Source organism: Dipteris shenzhenensis, chromosome 12 (assembly GCF_047967505.1).
Source record: "Dipteris shenzhenensis isolate YYH24624 ecotype China chromosome 12, Dip_SZ_1.0, whole genome shotgun sequence".
NCBI classification, from domain to species: domain Eukaryota; kingdom Viridiplantae; phylum Streptophyta; class Polypodiopsida; order Gleicheniales; family Dipteridaceae; genus Dipteris; species Dipteris shenzhenensis.
Genome location: NC_141607.1, coordinates 38,459,293 through 38,468,897, shown reverse-complemented (window position 1 = coordinate 38,468,897; position 9,605 = coordinate 38,459,293).

Genomic DNA, 9,605 nt, shown 5'->3' with positions numbered 1-9,605 from the left:
GGATGCGTGCGCCACATTGCATGCAATTCAATACCATCTAGGATGAGGTGTGTATAGAGTACTGTGTCCATCGGATATGATTTTATTTGTCGATCATGCATTATACACCGTTTTGCCCCTAGTGTTATGCACAATCATCAAAAAACGTGCTCCCACGTGTGTTATGTGAACAAGTACTTATGGCATGGGTGCTCCACTTTGCATGCAAATAAATACTAAATATGTTGCGGTACATGCAAAGTATTGTGCCCATTAGATAGGCTTTGCATTGTCGATGAAGCATTAAACACCGTTTTTGTCCAAGTGTGATGCACATCCGAAAAAAACATGCTCCTAGGTGTGTTATCCGAACAAGTACTTCTCGGATGGGCATGCCACATTGCATGCAACTCAATACCACATAGGTTGAGGTGCATGCAAAGTATTTTTTCCACTAGATATGCTTTGTATGGTCGATCAAGAATTAAACATCATTTTTTCCTTAGTGTCATGCACAACCATTAAAAAAACATGGTCCTAGATGTGTTATTTGAACAAACACTTATCGGATGGGGGTGTAACTTTCCACGAAAGTTAATACCATCCAGTTTGAGATGCCTAAAAAGTATTGTATCCATTGGATATGATTTGCATGGTTGATCACACATTATGCACCATTTTCCTCCTAGTGTTATGCACCACCATAAAAAACGTGCTCAGGAGTGTTATCCAAACAAGTATGGGTGTGCTAGCTTGCATGTAGGTCAATACCACCTGGGCTTAGGCTCATGAAAAGTATTGTGCCCATCAGATATGATTTGCATTGCTATCCAAGCATTAAACACCATTTTTTCCTTATTGTCGTGCACAAAGCATCAAAAAACACCGTCCTCCATCTCCTCCTCCTCCCTCCTCCTCCCATCTCTTCTCCTTACTCCTCCTTCCTCCCTCCTCATCCTCCTCCCCCCTCCTCCTCCTCCCTTCTCTTCCTCCTACCTCCTCCTCCCTCCTCCTCCTTCCTACCTCCTCCTCCTTCTCATCCCTCCTCCTCCCTCCTCCTCCTCCCTCCCTCCTCCTCCCTCCCTCCTCCTTCTCCCTTACCCCTCGAATTTGCGAAGGAAACTAGAAGGAGAGAGATGAGTAGATGGAGAGAGAAATGGGGATGTGGCCTTCAATAGCATGGCCTAGATCAGGACCTATGAAAATATTGGAGCCATGCGATGATCAAGGCTTATAGCATAGCTTAATCGACGACAATCAGCTAAGTGAAAAGAGAGAAATTGATTGATTTTTGAGAGGAGAGCCCCACTCATTAGTGTGGGGAAAAAAAATTGCGAATAAAGGTGGGTGAACACAACCACAACCATTTCCACCATTAGCATCAACCTAAACAACCATCCAATGTTTGTTTGCAAAAGATGAAAAGCGTCAAAATAACTCTCCTCTCTCGTGGAGTAGATCCATGTTGCTTTCGAGAGGACAAATTATCCTGAAGCACGCACTTGGGGCCATAGCATGCAAGTCTTCTCGCACTCCTCTCGAGTCTTTGGAACCAACCAAGTGTGCCCAAATAGTAGCCCCCACATTCTTGAAGATATACATGGGATCCAAGAGATGATTGATTTCTAACTGACCCCAATAAGGAAGCTCATGAAATATTGATAGCCTCTTCATACCATGAGGAGGTTCCTCTCCATTTTCCCTCCAAGCCAATCACTTGCCTTCAAATATGGTGGTGGTGGATCAAGCTGACCCCCACACGCAAGATGGTCATGGTACCCACTTGTAACAAGTCCTGCACGTGTGCATGAATGTGTTAGTGTAAGATAGGCGTGCGAAAGAGAGTCATAAAAGCATAATCCTATATTATACATGTAAAGACACAACCACGTACCTGTGCACTCTCCATATCTTGGGTAGTCATGCATGGTCCACATCAAGATAACCCTGACCAAAATATCATTCCTATGCTTAGGAGCTCTAGAAATATCGAAGACCCGCACTGTAGCGGAAAAGTGCAAGAGTGCACTGTCTCAGATTGGGATGCCCTTTGCGGTGTGGCAAGAGGGTAGTATATGTTACGAGACAGGGCAAAGCCCTAGGTGAATTTTTTTTTTTGATTTGAGGCCATTTCAGGGCCCGTTTTGGTGGTGGAAGGTTTTCGCAAGCACTCAGGAAAGTGCCCTGTTTTTCCTGTGCGACCACTGTTCTACAGGTCGGTGAAAAGTTATCCCAAAAATTACATCGTATGCCTGTGCACAGAGATATTGGGAGTAACAGAATCATTCTTATTGCCTATTGATGCATAACTGTCACTAGGAAGTGACTGTGTGGTCATATACCACTCTCGTCAAGTTTGTAGATTTGCCCTTGTGAGGTAGAAGTTGTGTTTTTTTGCAGTGACAGAATATTTTGCAGTGTTTTGTAATGGCATCTGATGCTCTTTCATAGATTGTCACTGAAAAGCTTGACAAAAACAACTTCCAAGCATGGAAATTTAGAATGATGAATTTCCTTAAGGGAAAAGGCTATTGGGAGTTCATTACTAGAGCTGAACAAGAACCAGTTATTCCTAATGTTCCCAATCAATAGGAGTTGCAGGCATTTAAAGGCTAGCATGAGAGAGCTAGAAAAGTTATGTACTAGCTGTCTATCAGTATTTTAGATTCTATGATTGTGCATATTCAGGATGCAAGCATGCCGAAGGAGGTGTGGGATACTTTGACAAAAATGTATAGCACAAATACGCAAGCCACGAAAATGCAACTCAAGCAGGAGTTGCATAATGTGCAGAGAGAAAATATGAGCATCAATGACTACCACATGAAGGCGAAGAAGATTGCAGATGCACTTGCTTCTATTGGGTCACCAGTGGAAGATGATGATTTAGTTTCTGTGACCTTGAATGGTCTAGGAAAGGATTATGCACAATTTCGGACATCTATTGCAGTCCGTGATAATTTTCTTGATTTTAAGGAGTTGATTGCTCTTCTAATTTTTGAAGAGCAGAGAAATGGTGGTGCATCTTCTTCAGGAGGAACTTCAAAAGAAGCTGTCTTCTACTCAAATGCTGGAAGAGGTAGAGGCAGAGGTAGAGCAGGCCAATTTGGAGGCCATGGAAAAAATCAGAATATGCAGCAAATTCAAGAAAACCAGTCCTATGAAGGAGGACATGGTAACTTTAGAGGCAAGGGTAGCCAAAGAGGTCTTGGTGGATGGCAGAGGCCAAAATGCAAACAACAATGTTGAATGCTACTACTATGGTAAAATGGGTCATATGGTTAAAGACTGCTATAAACAGCTGAATGACATCATGACTGAAAAATTGCAGCAAGGCAATTATGCATCCTCTAGTAGACAGGGTGATGACAGAAATGAGCATCTGTTTATGGTGCAGCACATGAACAGTTCTATGACAAGTGTAGAAGAAAGCAATGATGTGTGGTATGTTGACTCAGGTGCATCAAACCACATGACAGGTCATGCAGAATGGATGGAGGATGCAAGGAAAATGGAAAGACCAGGATTTGTGGAGACTGGTGATGATACTGCACATCCTATTGTGCAGATTGGTAAAATTCCTTTGTGGGATGAGAGAAGAAGGTAAGAAATTCCCTCTTCACATTCAACTTTATTTCTTCTGATTTCTATATCCTTACTGAATTTCTCTTTCATTGTATAGATGGCAAGCTAGTATTTGTTATAAAAATGGATGAAGCTCAGTTGGTAAAAGAGCACAAGCTAGAGAGGGTGAGCATTTGTATTATGAATGACACCTTGCATTTTGCTCAAGGGGATGAGGAAGTTGAGTAGGGTTTCTTAGTCCAATCTGAGAAGGATATATGGTGGCTTGCAGCCTTTGAGACCCTAAAGGAGTGCCACGAGACATTGAAGTGGGTTTTGGAGAGAATTGGCATCCCGTTGATTATTCGAAGACAAGAGGTAGGGCAAACATTAATTGTGGATGGGCATGGAACGTTTCAAGTTGAATGGCATCTAGCCGGTGATTTGAAGACCCTCAAATGCTTGTATGGTTGTGATACAGGTGCAGATGCAAAATGGACATGCTTGTATTGCACCCACTCTTAGAACATGCAAAAGGGAAGCCTACAGTGGGAAAATGGCATCCTTTCTTGCAACCAAAGTGCAGCCCCTGATCGTCACAAAAAGGATCCTAAGTGGGACCCATTCTACCAATTCCATTGGAGCAGGTACACATGTGTACTTTGCATGCTGAACTGCATATACTTGATAAGTTACTCTATCCCCATCTAGTTTATGCTTGGAATTTGAGGCCATAGCAAGTATCTGCACAATGCATTGCAAAGCTGAAGAACTACTCTCACTCATGGGACTTCATGGAGGCAATGTGAAGCTTAAGCATGATAAGAAACAATCAGGAAAGACACAAAATCTTCCTGCTAAAGTGTCCATGGGTGGAGGAAAGGCAAGGAGGTCCTTGTCCAACCACAATGCTGATAAAGAAAAACATACATTGGCTCAAAGCACCCTAGGTTGGGAGTACTAGAAAGATTTGTGTGAGTGCACCACAAGTAAAGCTTCACATCCACGAATTGCTACTTTGAGAGCAAAACTGTGGACAAAGCTTGATGCATGTATAAAGTTGCTTAGACAAGGTCAAACAGATGAGCTTTATTATGAGAGATTCAGGACAGCATTGGGAGAATTCATATCATTGATGGTAGAAGCATGGGGGGAGTAACGTATTACACATTACATGGTAATCCTCCTTAGGTTGAAATTTTGTGCTTTTAACATCATATTCTTTACGCACATGCACCATGGTTTGTGGAGTAGTGGGGCCCTTTGTCCATTTGGAATACTCAAGGAATGGAGAAATCACACTATAGAGCAAAGGCATCATACTTCAAGAATACAAGGCATGTGGGTAGTATCACGCAAAGCAATGCACTACATGAAATGTTCGATTGGTTTTATAAATGTCTAGAGGCTAGGACTCTCAAGCGTGATAAGGTAGAGGTCTCAAGTCTCGCAAAAGTGGTTCAACATGTGAAGAAGACAAGGAGATGTGTTGCTTGGAAGTCCTCAACAATGAGCCAAGGGGTTGTGCTTTGGTTGCAACGTAGAGTCAGACAGGGGAGGCGTTGGGTCCTAAGAGAGCCCCAAATGTAAAATGTTTGATGAATAAAGTTAACACTATTTTGAGTCAATTATAGATTCCAAAATTCACAAATTTGTTTGGAAATTGCAGAATTGCATGTGCAACATGGCAGGGAAGAGGGGTGAGTGAGTTGAGGGTGGTGAAGCGACAAAAGATTGGGGGGAGAAGGTGCACTAAAAAAACCTTAATTTAAAAGAAAAACCCTAAAGTGCTTTAAAAAAGACTATATAAAACACTTCAAAACTCTAAAATCCCTCATTTCTATAGAACAAGTTAAACAAACTGCTAGACCCATTGGACACCATTTAGATGCTACCCGTTGTCCTCCTCACAACGCCATGGCCTCTGAACACACTGCAAGCCCCAATGGCCAAGAGGGTAATGATCTGAAGGCGGTTCTCATCATGAGGAGTCTAAGCAAAACGAGTCCCCACCATCCAACTCTCATGGGGGATCCTAGGGATCTCAGCACCATGAGGAATCCCGGCATGATGAAGGATCCAAGCATAATCAGGGGTCCTCTCAGTCCTTCCACACAACTAACCGTGGAAATAGAGAGGTCTCCCAAGAGGGGCAAAATAGTCCAGTCAGTCCTAATCAACTGCCCCTCCCTCCTCCGTGGGGTCCTGGCGTGGAGCATCTAGACCAACAAAGGGAGCAAGAAAGGCAAAGAGAGGACATGGAGAGATTACAGGGGCCACAACAAGAGGAAGTATTTGGCAGGCTCACAGATATAATGAACCTTGGCCCAATCCTCCAACCAAGCAGACCGCACGGAAGAGCACCATCAACCCTCTATGCCTCGATATTATCAGATATGAGGAGCCTCTGGTATGAGCTAAGCAAGAGCCTTAGCCTGTTGTCTCAAAGCCTCATGAAAATGAAAAGAAACCAAGGACAAAGCAGACCCCTAGGTGCGACAAGCCACCTCGAAGGACCCACCAGACACAGGAAGAGGAGTTTGAAGAGGTGGTTGTAAGGGAGGAGAGGTGAAAGAAGTTCAAAGCAGACAAGCAGCCATGGAGCCATGTCCAGAGGCCCAGTGTAGGGTCCCCCAAAGATTAAGAGGTGCAAAAAATCAGGCGTGAAGGCACTTCAGGAGATCCGCAAGTTCCAAACCACTGTGGACAATCTCATTCCCCGTGCACCCTTCCAGCGTGTTGTACGTGAAATACCACAGCATTACAAGAGTGATGTGCCTTTCACTTTGGGCAACAGATTAAATGACAGTAGGTCTTTTTGAAGATGTTAACTTATGTGCTATCCATGCCAAAAGAGTAACAGTAATGGACAAGGACCTTGCACTTGCCAAGCGCATCCACTTCGATCCCTCCCTTAGGCCCTAGATGTTGTTTAGGTTCATTTGGTGTAACTTGAATCATTTTGTAGATCTCTGCCCTTTGAGGCCAATGAATAAAAGATATTTTTATGTTCTATTACCGTTCCCATGTTATTATACATGTTATGTGATGCTTTCCATCAGTTTATGCAAGTTCAGTGTGAATTTGAGTGGTCAAATGATGTTTTTTCACCGTGGTACAACAGGCAAATGTGTTCGGCATCACGCGGGGAGCCCAAAAATGCTAAAACCCACTATGGTGCATATGGGGCCTATTTGACTTGGTCAAACAGGCCCCATATGCGCCATAGCGCATATGTCAAACAGGCCCCATATGCGCCATAGTGGGTTTTAGCATTTTTGGCTCCCCGCGCGATGCCGAACACATTTTCCTTCTGCCACGCAGTGAGATTCTTACTAGATTGCTCAGAAATGACCATTATAGCACAAATATTTATATGATAGCATGCTTTTGAACATAGTAGTGAATGAAAATATTAATGCCAGCAACAATTAAAGTTACAAAATACAATGACAGTACAGAATAAATTTTGTAAAGAACAGAAAATGGGGCATTGTATAAAAAGTATATATGTATTCATATAAAATAAAATTTCTATACAATAAGGCTTCAGAGCCTTTCTCTCTTCTCTAAAACACTGAGAACATCGGGCTTTGAATTCCCAAGTACACTCCTAGCTCTAAACCTAGTTGATAGAGAGTCAACGCTATTGTTGTTGCTAGCCAGGGACATGGCTACTGTCGTTAATGCCATACCTTGAAAATTGGTTCTAAAGGCATTGAGGGCAGCCATGCGGTTCACCAAAATGCCCTTGTCAGCATTGCGATTGATGTCAGCATGACCAATCACTCTTGACAAGGCCTTGCACTTTAGGAGGTCATCAGTGCCATGTGGAGAAAACTTTTTGTGGATAACCACAAAGCGCCCTTTTGCTTGGCCAAGGTAATGTGCTAGTGAGTGATCTCGGCTGAAGCTACTGCGAACAAGGCATTACTGAGATGAGAATAGGTCGACCTCAAATGCCTCCTGCAACAATCCAACATTACATTAGAATTCCATTAAAGCAAAAGTATACCAAGAGAGAAGAAATTCAAAGCTCATAGTTTCTTACCACTATGGAGTCGTCATGCTCAATCCCTTCCTCTTTGTCAATGAGGATGGGGATCTAGAGGCCTCTTGCTGTCTGGAGTGAGATGTGGAGGCTTCTTTTGGAACATCAGCGCAGGTAGGTTGGAGTAGATTGATGTCTCTGCATCTTTGATTTGGGCCAATGTTAAAGCAAGAACCTCTTCTATTGGATCATCTGCTCCCAAAAACCCAAATTCTTGCATAGTCGTGTCCACCTCGTATCCAGACAAGACACCAAGAGCTTCATCCTCCCGGAGACCAAACATAACCTCCATGTCATGGAGAAAGAGGTATTGTTCTCCATCGACAAGAAGGGAAGTAAGAAACCATATCATTGTTGCGGGGTCAATAGCGGTGGTGCCTGAGGTGGATGGAATTTGAGAAGTAGAATGGGGTTCAGGAGGTCACTGGAGCACTTCAAGGGCCAATGCAGCTTCCTGCTCCTCAGCTTCTTCATCTATGGGCTTTTCATTGTAGATGTTGGGCTCATCTATAGAAATAAGAGGATCGGAAAGGGCAGGGGCAGGGTCAAAGGCTTGAGGTCGAGGCCTCCTCTTCCATTTGTCCCTCTTGGAGAAGGAAAATAAAGGTCATTTTCCAGGATAGGAACCTATTTCCTATGTTTTTGATGACTCCACATGCTAGAAGGTCATCAGTGTCCACCTCCCTAAACCCTAGGGGTGTGAGCTAGGCTCAAAAGTGATCTAAACTCTTCACAAACCTGGGTTCTCGATTGAACAAGTACTTCAAATAATCAATTGGGACCCATCTTTTTGTAGACTCATTAGGTTGATATGAAAAACTCGTGATGTAGTCTTGCATGTACTAATGAGGTCTTCAAAATCATCTCGGGCTCCCAAGTAGGTGCCTCGGACATCTATGCTCTTATTAAAGACTGGAAATAACTCCTCCTCTCTATCAATTAATGGAGTACGGGAGATGAAATCGTGGAAGGCAGACCTAGCAGAATCCATGGTAGTTTGGTAGCTGGAGAACTATGGCTATGATAGTGAAACTTTGAAACTAAAGTAACTTTATAACCTATATATACCCAAATGTCCTAAATATAAAAAATAAAAAGAATTATAAGTTTTTTGGGAAAAACTTGACATTGAAATGAAACAAAACCATTCAAAACATCAAAATTAATTGCACCACTTTTAATTGGAAAATGTCAAAATCCATAATTGTTCCACCCCACATTGTTTACTTCAATATTGCAGGAGGGATAAAAGTGGAACTATGCATGAGCTTCTCTGCACGCTTTCCTACCTTTTCACCATTTAAGGTAAAGTGAAAGGACTCAGACATGCCATCCTCCATGACCAATAGTTGTTCCCGCATGTCCCTAAGAGTCCACTGTGACATGATAGTCACATTCTTGACATCTCCTAAATGAGAACCAATACATAAACTTACCCCTGTATTATCATTGTTGTTAGAGTCAAGGGGGAGCCAATTGCCACCTATTTTCTTCCAGCGCCTATATTGGAAAGCAAAATATAACATTTGGTGGGAGATGTGGTACTTGATAACCACATTGTCCTTACATACATGGCATTGAAATAGATCACCCTTTTGTTCACCTGACCTACTTCCCCAATTCACCCCAAGCAATTCCTCAAGGGCATTCTCATGTAGGCACTTGCATGACCACATTGTTTTTGTTCTGTGGATCTGGATATTCTGAAAACAAGAAGCAAAAATGTGCAGAGGCATAAACCAAGACAACCTTACCCATTTAGAGCCAAATGTAAACTTCATGGCCATGCCCACATCCTTTGCATTGCATTGTTCTTGTGTCCACCATGCTAGAATCCATGTCTTCAAGTTGTGGTGTTGCAATGCATTGAAGATGGCCATAGCCTGTGATGCCGTCCTTAGAGTAATGTACTTGGCATTATACCAATAGATATTTCTCTATTTCAAAGCAAAGGACTTCTCTCTAACATGCATTTGCCTTCCTAAATCCTCATGAATGGTAGTAAACTTAC